At 38.4% G+C, this 13,308-nt stretch overlaps 1 protein-coding gene across 1 annotated transcript in view; it reads left to right on the top strand.

Moving 5' to 3' along the window:
* Window positions 1-435: 435 nt before the first annotated feature.
* Window positions 436-13,308, top strand: part of WIPF3 (WAS/WASL interacting protein family member 3) — a 33,980-nt gene continuing 21,107 nt past the window's right edge. The window contains 1 exon segment of the mRNA XM_039549472.1: window positions 436-913. The gene's annotated coding sequence lies outside the window, so the exon portion shown is untranslated.

Here is a 13,308-nt window from a genome sequence, read left to right as displayed (position 1 = left end):
GCGACAGAGAATGTGTTGGTAAAGGGTAGCATGCGGATTTTTTATTTCTCTTTGGATATGCTCGGAGTTTGCAAAGGCATGGAGATGGTGGGTTATGTGACAGCCCGCATCCCTGGGGTGTGGAGGCGGGGTGGGTTTGAGTCGCACAAGAAATTCTGGGGTTTGAGAATAGGCAGGACACATGAGGCCAACATGCCTTAATTTTGTTTGGTCCTGAAAGTGGAATATTACTAAGCGAGATTTCTGAAAGATAGCAAAATAAGTCTGATTTAGGAGAGGAAACATTGATATAAGATAAAGTTTGAAGATTTCCACACAGAACGGTCGTGGAGCAGTCTGGATGTACGGGCTAAAGTCTGCAAGTGCTCCTGCTGATTCAGACAGTGACATATTGCTGAAATTGCGATAGCAGTGATACCTGTTACTGTGCACGCCGCATGAATCAAGTCGTTGAACTGCTTCCTGATACAATCAGGGTTTTCAGTTTCTCCATCTGTACGACCAGCACAAGTTCCTGTTTATTTAACAACGTGTGTTTGTATAATCAATGTTAACATCTTCCGTTCACGTGCCTTGTACTTGTCTTGGTTTTGAAAAGTAGTGAAGGACAAGCCATAGGGCAGATGATCAAGGACATGCATGCAACTTCGTTCCGTGGTGGCAGTGGGAGCTGGGACACTTGTTAGGTCCGTGTGCGTGGGGATGGTTCCCGTTCGCTGCGTGAACCTGTGACCCAAAACAGTGTCCCGGCTGGAATGCGCAGGCGGTGCCGACGCTGCTGCCACCCACGGCTCGTACGAGACATTTCCCTGCGTGCAGTGGAAGGGTTGAGTCTGCCTTGCTGTCAGGTACTGGCTTCCATGTGCAAGGTAACATATGAGAAGCTCAGTGTGGGACCCTTAAAGCAGATTGCGTGAGTGTGCTTTTTTAAATTGATAGACTGCTTCAGCTGTTTTGCTGTAGATGGTGACAAAATCTGGGTTAGACTCATAACCACGAAGAATGCTGTGGGAGTTGATGTTTTTCCTGGAGAAGATGCAGGTTAGGGAATGGGGCTTGCAATTTAAGTATGAAACTTCTTTTATTTGTCTTTTTTAATGAAGGATATATATTCTCTAAAGACAGGGGTGTATAAATAGTTTGATCAGCTTTGCATACAGACTTTGGTTGCTTAGGGGCAGATGCAATGCTTAATTCATTAGCTGCAGTGCTCAAGTTATTGCTGGTTTGGATCTGTGCCTGAAAATGATTGAGATGCACTTGAAATTCAGATTTTGTGATTGTACTGCACTGGAAAGGGCAACATATGACTGTATTTATCAAATTATGTATTATAATACAAAGCATCTTCCTCTTTTTTTCTCTCACTCCTTCTGCACCTACAAGAGGAAATATAAACAAAGATCCTGTAGCATCTCAATTTCTGTTACTGCAGTAGGGGAATAGACAGTCAATGTTTGGGGTCTGTACATAATGACTACTAAATCTGAATTTGCAGAAAGTATTTAGATTGTTGATTTTTAGCAGTGAATCAAAACACAGAAGTGTCACATCTCAGCAATCACACCGTGAAAGTCAGCACTGGTTGTTGAATGTCCTAACAGGATATAGCCAGATGCTAATAGATGATCTTTATACTTAGTAATTTTATTGCTTGTTGAGGTCAGTATTTTGGGAAACTCATTGTCCTCTGAAAAGAAGGCCTTGAACAGAAAATAGTATCTTAGTCATAACAAATAGAAAAATATTTGCACACTTTAAGAGAGAGATGTTGAGAACTCCGAAGTAGAATAACACAATTTAGTATTTTACATCTAAAATAAATATTAACTTACGTTAAGTATTAAAAAGTTTAATATTAATATTTTTAAATACTTTAGCTCCAAAGAGAAGCAAAACATTGAAAATATTGATATCAAATCTCTTTGTAATTCATAACTCACAGATAAGAATTACATTATTTTTTCAGAAGCATTTGCTTTTGTGGAAGCTTTTCTTCTCTGTGCTCTGTGACTGGGACAAATTCTGTTCAGTCATGCAGAGTAGGTGAGACTGGACAGGCTCAGCTCAGCTTTCTTGCCCTGTAAGTTACTGATCCTGCATGTGTGTGAGCATCTGCTGCATTATTATGTGTGTATTTTATGCAGTTCATTTAAGCTCTAATAAATGAAATCACAGATGAAAAGTTGAAACTCTGGGGAAGTATTTGGCTCTGCTATGCCAGAATAAAGATTCCTGTCTTCTTCAGAGTGTATGTGAAATTAGTATCTAAATAAACATAATAATCAAGTGAGATATCCAGTAAAGTCTTTTATCTAGAAGTCTTTAGTACTCACATTACACTGAGTTACCAGTGGCTGCTACGCAGTTTTGAGATGCAGCTTTCTGGAATGCCTTTAACACTGTTCTTAGAGATCTTCCTCAATTAGTCTGTGTTCTTACACAAAGTAGTTACTGTCTTTGAAAGACTGAAGCTTTCTGAAAACGGGCTTATAGTAGCAAAACCTTCATGGTACTTCACAGTTGCTTTTTTATCTGCGGTCATTCTGCATCAGGGTTCTCTGGTGGCTTTGTAGCCAGGATGAACAGAGATATAAAGAGTGTTATATTTGCAAACAGAAAAAAATGTCCTTGGGGTTTCCAGATTGGAAAGAAAGAAACTGTATTTTTAGACAAAATTGTATTTTTTTGAGCAGACCCACCTTAATTTGACTTCTGAGTATTATGAAGTGGACTCATTCAGTATTACATACATGACAGCTGTAAAGCTGCCTTTTCATTGCTTTGAAAGTATGTGAAACAGCTAAAGGATTTTCGGGAGATGCGAAAACATGCCACGGTAATTGAAACAACAGCTGAAACAGATTTCACTACCAGAAATATCTCTCTCTCAAATAAGATCATGCATCTTCTTTGCATTGACCCTGTGTCAGCTTTCACCATTGTACAAATAGATATATATAACCCTCTGTGGTGCGAATGGTGTCACTCTGTAGCCAGCCCAGGCAGAGCAGAGCAGCACAGCACCTATGCTATAGCTACAGTGTTAAGTGCTGAAGTGAAAAGCAGAGGAAAACTGGGCCAAAAGTCCCTACAAGATTAAGTTCTCTAAGCATAAGAACAGAAAATTCAGCGTGAAAGCACTTGCTCAGTCTTGACCCTGCTCTTACAAGTGCCTAAGAAAACTAAACAAACTGTGTCTGCTCTGCAGCTTCTGTGTAATGGATATTCTACAACCTTCATTTACACCAGTGGCAACTGCAGTGTCTGCCTTGACAAATGGAAGTGTTGGCTATAAATTACAGTGCTTCTGCTTCATTCATAAGAGAGGGGTAAAATGAATGAAGTGAATGAGTAAGTTCAGAGATAGTAACCCCTTTGTGCTGGTCTCTTTCACGAGCCATACACAGGTCTGTAAATGACTGCTGTACCATTTAAGTTTTCCTAGTTCTCTATCATGTTTTCCATAAGTAACAAAAAAAAAAAAAAAAAAAGGAGGAGAACAGAATATGGTACTGGATCACAAGGAAGGTCTTGGGATTTTTCGTTCCTCTTTTGTACTTTATTGTTTAAAGCTATTATAGTATTTCTTTCCTAACTGGCATAGTTTTGTGTGAGAGAAAAATATGTATGCACCAGCACTACTGATGTGTATAAAACAGTCCTGACAGGTTTTTGGCTTTTGTCCAAGTCAGTTACACATTTTTAATGTGCTAAAGAAGAAAGTAAATAACCCTATATCTGTTCAAAATCTATAGACCTGCTGTGTTAGTTGAGTAGACACATAAAGAAAACCATGAGGCACATAAAAGGCAAGCCAGGCTTACATACCAGGAAAACAGACTGGGGCTTTAGCAACTTATTTTCAGAGGGAATGTTTGCTCCTCTTGGGGATATGTAAATCACTGCAAAAGTATCTGTCAAATTCTGCCTGGGATTTGGACAGAAAGTTGCTTTCATTGGTCAGTTGTGTGAGTGTGAACAGCTTAACACGTTAGAGATGTTACTTCTGTTGATGTAGATTGTGTTTCTTTGAATATTTTCAGACTTATACCCTAAAGAACTGATCTCACTTCCACTGAAAACAAAGGAAAATTTGGCATAAAAAAATAAGAGATGGATTAGTCCTTAGGTTAGTAAATTGGCAGAGGGGGTGGAGACTCTCTCTGTAATGTACTGTGTGAGTGATAGATGTGGGGCCTAACAGGGCATTTAATGCAGAATGAAAGCCGTTTTTAGCCTTGAAATGACTAAGTAGCAAGGAAATTATGCAGAAGCAGATTGTACAAAATATTCTTGGATCAAGTGATCATGAGTTTACATTAACTTAACATTAGGACAACTGATGCAGTTCCACGTGGGGGTACTTGGGCTTGCTCTGAACAAGCTGTACCAAGAGCTGCAAAGGCCTGGTGTAGTTGCAGAACGAGTATACTGTGGTTGCTTTGCTCCTTTCCTCTGCCCAGACTGTTTTACCTGCTTGTTTTTCTCCAATACTTCAATCTTTTATCCAATCCATCAGGTGGGGCTTTGTACATTGGCACTAATACTTACAAGTTCTAGTCAGGATATACATCCTGATATCTCCTAGAATCACATTTTCTGGGTTTTTTTTGCAGAGCTGGATCAGCCTAGCTCTGCATTTCTTCTGTTTTTTCTCAGTACTAATAGCCTGTGCTATTATGCTCTAGTATCATCATGCAGAGTTACTTACTTTTGCACCATGCACAGTGTTTCTTTCCCCAGGGCAGACAACTCTACCTTTTAAATAAAATGCCTCTTCTCGCCTAGCCTTGCATCAACAGCAGGCAACAGGTGCTGTGAATGGTGACATGGGCAAAGAAAGTGGAGTGGGAATGGAGAGACTGGTAAACCACTAGAAAAGGGACGAAATATTCACAAAGTGAAATAAAGAAAGAGGAAGGGCCAGATCCAGACTGGTTAATGTGAAATTTGAAGTCCAAAACCAGCATAAAACCTCACACCAGAATTCAGGGGAGCAAGTGAGTCCTCATCTTTAACCTGCTTGGTCTGATGGTAGCAGATACTGATTGCTCTGAAAGTATACTTGGGAGCTGTTCACAGAAAACCACTTTTCTCCTTTGTGCCTATGGTAGATACAAATGCAAAAATATCTTCTATTGCCATTTAATCTCTAGAATCATTTTCCTTCTTCATCAGGCAGCAAAGTTAGTTGAGTGTTTTCGGATCCCTGATGTTCATTGCTTATGCCATGTGTACAGGTAGGTATCAAACACAAATTCCTCTGTAAATATAATGACTTTCCCAAGAAATTACAAATGAAGTCCTTTAATAAGTTAAAGGGTTGAAACTTCAGTTTAATAAATTCATATTGTTTTTTTCTGAGAACTTTGTTTTACTAGCAATTCAGAACTAGGTCTACAAATCAAAACATCTTTTGTCTGGGATTATTTTTTTTGTTGCAATTGAAAATGACTGCAATTTGTTGTTCATTGTACAAAGTAAAATCATTTTCCTGAGTAAATGGATGTAAGATTGGAGCTAGATACTTTGGGCACCGTCTTTAAAAACAGCTAACAATTTTCTGTACAAGAAGACATATTTACACCTTTGTGCACACAGGAAGTTTGATATCAGCTTTGACACTCAAGGGACAATGAGAACATATTGCATATTATTTTTTCAGAACAATGAGTTAGTTAAAATAGCAAAAATGCAATATTATGGTAGCATAGCAAGGCTTTCTTAACAACACAGGGGTTTATAGTTAGGTACTTGTAAATATGGAAGCCTTACCTTGGTGTAAAGACCATCTGAGATGAAGCTATCAATTATGTCATTGAAATGGAACAGCAGCTTCAATGGGATTGACAGAAAAGGACATGAAAGTGAGAATGAATAAGCATGTTCAGAAGTTACAGTTTAAATTGTTAGGCCTTTAGGGCTAACATTTTTACCACTGGAAATTGATTTGGAATGGTAATTAGGTAATCACAACTTCACTGAAAACCAAAATCAAAGCTTCCCTGTCTTTCTTTGAGGTGAGGATTTCCCTGGCAACTTATTCCTGCAGGTCATTGTGTTTTACATCCCTTGTGAAAGACAGTTCTCCTTATCACATACGGTGACCACAGTCCATGCTGAGGCCTCATACTGTATTGCAGGAAAGAATGGTGCATGTTTAACAGCAAAATTTATTTTTCTTGCATGGCCAGTATTAGATTGTCTCTTAAGCTGGTAGCTATCAGCCTGATGTGGCATGCATACAGGTTTCTGTAAATTTATCTTTTCTACATGTAAAACTCTGAAAATAGAACCTCTGATAAAATTTCATGTGGTTGAAGATGGAAATTTCAGAATTATTTAAGAACTGGATTTTTAAAGTCCTCTAGTCTTCCGATACCCACGTTTGCAAATTCTTTTCACTTGAGTGACATTTTAAAACAGGGTTTGAGCTGTCTATAGCAAATATAGAAGAGCAAGATGCTGAATACTGCCTTGTTTGCATTTTCTATTTTGATGCTAGCTACTTAATTGGAAAACAAAACTTTCTTCTGTTAAGGAAATTGGTTAAACAATGTTTGAAATTTTTTTTTGTGGAAACCATTCCGTGTACAGGTATACTTTTCAAATAACTCTGTATTATACAAATACAGAGTAAATAAATATATGATTAACTATAAAGGAATATATCATTAATAATTATGTGAAAAAATACAATTAGCTTCTTAGCAGAAGCTTCAAAACTTGCAAATGTTAACCTGAAACATCAAATTACCTCTACAGAGAGAGATCAAGCGCTGCTCACACTGATACTCTTGAGGAGTATAAGAGTAAACAGCTGTCTTCAGAATGTGGCAGTGACCTTGAACTTCTACTGAGCTGCACTTTCTTAGGTTAGGCCAATGATTAACTTTGCTATTATCAAATACACCATTGTTTGTATATCTGGCAGTGAAACAAGCCGTGTCTGTCTTTGTGTGGATGATGCGGTATTAATTTCAAGGAAACCCTTCATATAAATTGTTTCCTTTGAAAAGTTATGTCTTTGTGCAAGTCCTAATTACTTCTAATTTACCTCATTTGTCTTTGGACTCTCTAACTTCAGGTTAACATTACTATAGGCACAACATATTTCTTGTTGGTATGTGTTGTTCTTTTACTCTTTATTTGAAAGAGGATGATGAATTCTCTTATTCTGCTCCCTTACAATCAGTCATCTATGGCAGATCCCCATGGAGCAGAGGAAGCTACACCCTGAAATAGTCATATGTAGGGATGTGAAGTCATCTGTGCAGCTTTGCCTCTGAAGGGAGGTTTGTCAAGCCATAGCACTGTAATTTCTGCCCTCAGCACCACAGGGAGCCCAGCAGAGATCTGCTCACAGCACACATGGAAGCAAGGCGTCTTCAAATTCCTGTCCTGCTGGGTCAGCCCTGGACAGCTTGTGGCAATTTTATCAGGCTTCTGACAGAGTAAGAATCATGCTGGGTTTTTTTCAGGCAGAAAGGGGATGCAGCCCTTAACTGCATTAAGCCTGGTGGAAATAGTCCAAGCTGAGGGAAACTTACGGTCCTTGGCTTAAATTCAGGATACTGTTACGTGCTTTGAGACAATCCTGCAGACCCTGTAGAAGACCAGTGCTGCTTGTAAGTGTTTCATCAGGTATTTAATGGAGAAAGAGCCCTTCATTAAGGTTTGCACATTCCAATGAAATTGAAAAAGCCAGATTCTGCCTTTAGTTGCAGTGATGTAAGTGGTGACCGAGAGCAGAAATTTCTCTCAAGTTGTACACAGTTCAGGTGTACAACTGTTAGGAGATGGTGAAAGGCTGGAGTTTTCTTAGTCAGCTGTAGGAATATACATGTGAAAGTCTTAATATACATATAGTAAGATTGGTATGTGTATGGGTGTTTGCCTTTCTTCTGTAAATGAAGGTTCTAACAGTTTGACACTTCTGCACAGTTCTTAAATGTCTCAAATGCAGCAGAGACTATCAGCTCTTTTGTGAATGGGGTTATCTTTGCAGGGTGAAAAAGAGACAGGATATTCAGAGGCTCTACCTTGATTCTTCCTTGTTCTGTTCTCTAAACACAAAATGTCATTAACACTCTAAAAAGAAGAAAAGATGTAGCATCCAATGCTTAAAAATTAAATGGTTTGATTCTCTTAAAATTAGAATCTAGACCAGCTCATTCCAAACAGAAGCTTTTTTCAAGTCTTTTCCAGTTGTGTGATAGTGACAGCAGGAAAGTTGATCTGTGTAACACACATCTACTCTTCTGTTTTTAATCTTCCCTGTATCTACACGTGTTGTATTGTCTTTAAAAGATCTGTGGAGTGCACATACCAATGATTTCAGCTGTTCTTCAGTGATGTTTCACAGGAGCAAATGGGCACACAACTACACTCATTGTCTACTTTTCAGATCATGAAAGTTGAGCAGATGCTTAGTGATGCTGTTTTTTCACAAGTGATTTTGAAATTATTTGACTTTTCTGTTGAAATATAAGGACTTAAAAGCTGTAACTCAGAACAGTACAGTTAATGAGAAAATCGTATTTGATTATATAAAAGTTGATTAAAAGATAAAACCAGTTTGTGGTCTACTTTTTTCTTCAGTTTTTAGTCAAGAAAATAAGACCAATATTATAGATTAGGTTTCCTGCACACTTTTGAAATATCCACCCCAGCCTCTCCTTTGAAGGAAGAAAACCTGTACATTTCCCCAAAGCTGTATTACCTACTTCAGAGTGTACAGCTGCAGTGATTGCAAATCCAGTAATAATGAATCAGTTTTTTTGCAGTCCTTTCTCCAATTTGGTTATAAGAGTCAGATTTTCAATTCCAACTGTGTTGTTTCATATTAATGACTATACCACCTAAAGACCTAAGGACATTGGCCATTTAAAAAATACCCCTATTTAGAGTTTAGTGCATTAATGCATATTATGCACATTTAAATAATTGTGATTTTTTTTCCCTCTGTCTTTTCCCCTTCTAGACATTGTACTAAATTGAAGGTACAGCTGTTTCATGCATTTCCTTTCCTTGATGGGTGAAGGTATTTTAGAATAGTTTTTGCAGGCACACCTGTGGTGGTTCTGCTGAATGTCAGTGTGGCAGGAGACATGTCAACTGCTGTCCAAAATCCACTGTTTCTTAGTGTGGCTCTCTGCTCCCATCAGGATTTTGTTTTAGTGTGAGCCCTGCACTGCTGCTGTGGCAGTGACACTTCAGGAGGAGACTTTTGGGAAGCGTTTGGATCAGAGTTTGTGCATGTCTGGCAGCTGGGCAAAGTGAGAACAAAGCTACAGAAAAGCTTAGGCAGAGGTTTTGAGTTTCCCACGGGCAAATCCAGGACAAGATTGAAAGAGCAGTCCATGAAGAAGAAAGATCTTCACCTCCTCTGTCTCGTTGACACTTTAAAATTAAAGTCTGGGTGAAGACTTTATTTGGGCCTTCAGAAATGTAGAGATTGAGTTCTTACATTGATCACTGCAGTGTGGTTCTTAAACCCAGCTGCTATTCAAGCATGTGTGGTGAGAACACACAAGGAACAATCTGTGACACCTGAAATTACCAGGTTTAGAATTATCCTTACCAACAGAACAAAAGAAGACCAATTGTTTTGAGATCGAGAAGAGTAATAATATTCTCTGACTGATGAGAAGTTCACTGCCTTGTGAGAAGTAAAACAACTCAAAAAGTATAACAAGTCCTTGTAAATGTACTTTTGAACTAAAATTCTTATATTCCACAAAGCTGATGCTGAGCAGTAGAAGAAACTGTTTTGCTTGGAACAAGGTAGAGTCATCTGCAGTGGAGTGCAAATGGGATCAAACTAAGGGAAGGAGAAATTAGGCTGCGTGTCAGGCAATTTGAACTAAAAGAGTTATTTGGGAAAGAGCTTCCCAAGGGAAATAATAAAAGCCACATTATTTGGGACACCTAAAATTAGAATACAGAAAGCACTAAAAAAAATGTACAACCTTGCTTTGGTAGGGAGATGGACTAGAACAGGCAGGGTTTGGGATTTTTTCTCTTTTTTTGCAATAAATTCTACAATTGTTGGGCTTGATTCTGTTTTGTGATGTTTAAGTCAACGAAAGATTTACATTGCTTCTTGTCTTAGGAAACTGAGGTTAAACATACAGGCTTCTCTCCTCCACCTATTGCCAGCTTTTTGAATTGTATCTTTTTATTTCTGTCCCTCAGGAGTAGTTCAGACCCTTCTCTTCCAATTATAGGTATGTATATTTAAAGGAGTGGAGAAAGGTCACATGTGTCTTAAGGATCCTTCGTAGCATTTCCCTCTTGCCTGGCTCTTACAGACACTAGAGCTGATCAGTATGATACTCCTTTTTTTGTTTTAATTCAGAGTTTATTTAGATTATTATGTGGAAATCCATGAACTCAGCATGTTCTGAAGCTATTGTGTGAAATTGCTGACCATGGTTTTTTATATAATATGTATAATATATATACTATATTATATATATTATATTTATTTAATATATCTATTATTTTATATATATATTTAAAATATATATATAAATATAATGAGAGGTTAATTAAATACAGCCTTTAACCAAGGAACAGAGGCCTCCAAGTAACATGTGTTGATGTATTGGAAGTGTTGCAGCCTTCTCCATAATTTTCTTCCAATACAGTCCACGTGAGATAGCTGCAGTATTACAAAAGAGGTTCTCGTAGCCAATCCTACATATTAAAAAGTGTAGATCATGCAGTTATGACTAAAAGCTAAGAGCCAAATGTTTTTTATTGTAAGTTAGCTTGAAGATTCCTGCCTTTATCAACATGCAGCGTCTACTTGTGAGGTGGCAGCGCTCCTTACAAAGACCACTTGAACAAATAGAGCCCCAATGTGGAAAATGGTTCTTCATTGTGTAGGCATTACCCTGTAACAGTGCTGGTATAAAAACCATGAATTTTAATGAATTTAAAAAGCATGCCAAGGTCAGGACATTGAGCCTCTGAATTTGTGGTAAGAGACAAAAGAGGGCACATAAGCAGGATTTTCTGAAAGATGGTTTATTTGTAGGGGGTTTGAAACAGCATGGGAGGAAAGCTCTATGGTGTCTCCAGTATTTCATTCAAGGGCTGTGTGTTACAACCCCACTAAATACATTTTTCCCTGATGCCACTGGACAGGAGGATATGGGAGTGGGATATATGGTGAACATTTCCTCTGCACTGAATTTTGGGTTGTAGATAGTCACACAGTTTCTAGTCCTTGAATTTTGGCTGCATCATTTGGAGGAACAGGTGCTGGGGCAGGGACTGGTAGAGAGGCAGCTAGAAAAGTCATCTGATGGCATTTCAGATTGTGACTTTTAAATAGCAAGAGCCGATTCCCATTTCCTCTCTCCCGCTGCTGCTTGCCTCCAGTGTGCTCAACCTCCTGCTGCCATTCATGTGGTCTGCCACAGGAGCGTGGGTTCTATTTTTTTTTTTTCTAATTTGACTAAGAGCATATTTTCCATTCTAAATCCTTAATGAAGACAAAAGGTCTGTATTGCAGGGTAGGAAGATACTAGCCCGAAACATATTATTAGCTGGGAAGACTCATTCTCCTTATGTCCATGTTTTTGAATGGCTTAATTGAGGAAAAGAGATATCTTCTGATAACGGGTTTTTGAATAGGGCAACAATGAGGGTGGAATGGTGGAGATGCTGTGATGCCAGCTTTCTTGGAAAGCTTCATTAAGTGATTATTAAAGTGATTGCAACCAATTCTGTTACATATCAGGGTGCTCTGATATGCCAGTCCTTTGAATAGCAATCTCTCAAGGGAGAAAGTGAGCATTTCAGAGGCTCTGCATGTTTAATTTCTGACTGATCTCCCATTAAGTATTTTACGAGATAGAGAAGGAGAAAAATACTCAGATGTTATCTGGATATTGTTCATGTACACTAGGTAGGAAGTGAACAAGTCTGCATGTACATTTTAATTTCACTGCCTGTTCCAATCTAACCCTCTAACAAAACAGCCAGATATTCCCCAGATATACAAGACTGTAACTTGCCTCATTTCTGTGTCGTCTTCTCTCCTGAACTTTTCCAGATTTAACTGTCGTGCCTCCTCCTTGCACAGATGATTCTGGAAAAGAGTGGAGTGTCTGCTTTTAAAAATAAAGGGAAAACCAGGGGGAATTGGGTCTGGGAATTGTGGTCTTTTCAACTTAACATCCATTTCTAGTAAAACATCAAAATGTGAAAAATGTTTTTAAGACCTTGCAGGAGACAGGAAAACAAATTATCACCTAGAGAGATGTATAAAGAGAAAATGCGAGACACCAATGTAATTTCTTGTTAAGATAAAGCCTTGCAGACAGGAAAGACAAAGCATATGACATATTTTGTGTTATTGTAGGGTTTTTGATACTCTTTTATGTGACGTTGTGAAGAGTCTCAGAAGATAGTTGTGACATGATGGATGTAGAATGAGATGTAAAACTAGATGTGTTCAGAGCATTGATCCAAGTGTCACTACCAAAAGAAGATTTCAAGTATGGCTTGCAGAGGGCTCTCTTTGGCACTGCCTAGTACTTTCATTTGCAACTTTACTAATGAAATACAGGGGTTTCTTGTTAACTTTAAGGATGACTGAGTCATGCTGAGGGCTGGGTTAGGTATGAAAATCAGTGAGTGATGCACCATCATTCTCCAAAAAAATTTTTTTTAAAAAAGCATATAGCTTTTGTTGGAAGATACGTGTCTTTTTGTCAGTGTATTACTAAAGAATTGTGAAAATTAACATTTAAAAATGGCAGGAAAAACACATGACTTTTAACACTTGAGATGTCTGGCCCTTGATATGATATCATTTGGTAATAGAAGCTTTAATTTGTAGAATTATTTCTTTATTTATTATTCAGTCGTGAGGGGGTTTTTTTTGGTTGTTGTTTAGACATTGAGTAAGTCCGCTGAACCTTAAAAAGTCCCTTACTCTCTCCTTAGAGCAGCAAACCTCTGGCTTAAAGTCAACAGAGTTTTTTTCCCAGCAGGAGAGTCTACATGTGGTCTACTGTGATTTGTTCTCTGCATTTCAGGGCTACGGGCTAGGTTAAGGCAAGATGTAATATTTGGACAGGCTAGCATCTATGCATTTGGTACTCATGGCACTGGCCCAGATCCGTGAGCTTGCTCTTTAGATGTATGTTGTCATCATAACTGTAATGAGGCTGTTCCTACTGTAGTTTTGGAAGCAGTGCAGTATAAAAGTCTTCAGTCTGCTGAGAGCTAGATATTTGGCCAATCTTCAGCTTGCAGAGTATAAACACATTCCTCTCCGTTTTTTCT

This window comes from Corvus cornix, chromosome 2 (genome assembly GCF_000738735.6).
Source record: "Corvus cornix cornix isolate S_Up_H32 chromosome 2, ASM73873v5, whole genome shotgun sequence".
Lineage (NCBI taxonomy): Eukaryota > Metazoa > Chordata > Aves > Passeriformes > Corvidae > Corvus > Corvus cornix.
This window is presented reverse-complemented; position numbering and strand designations above follow the sequence as displayed.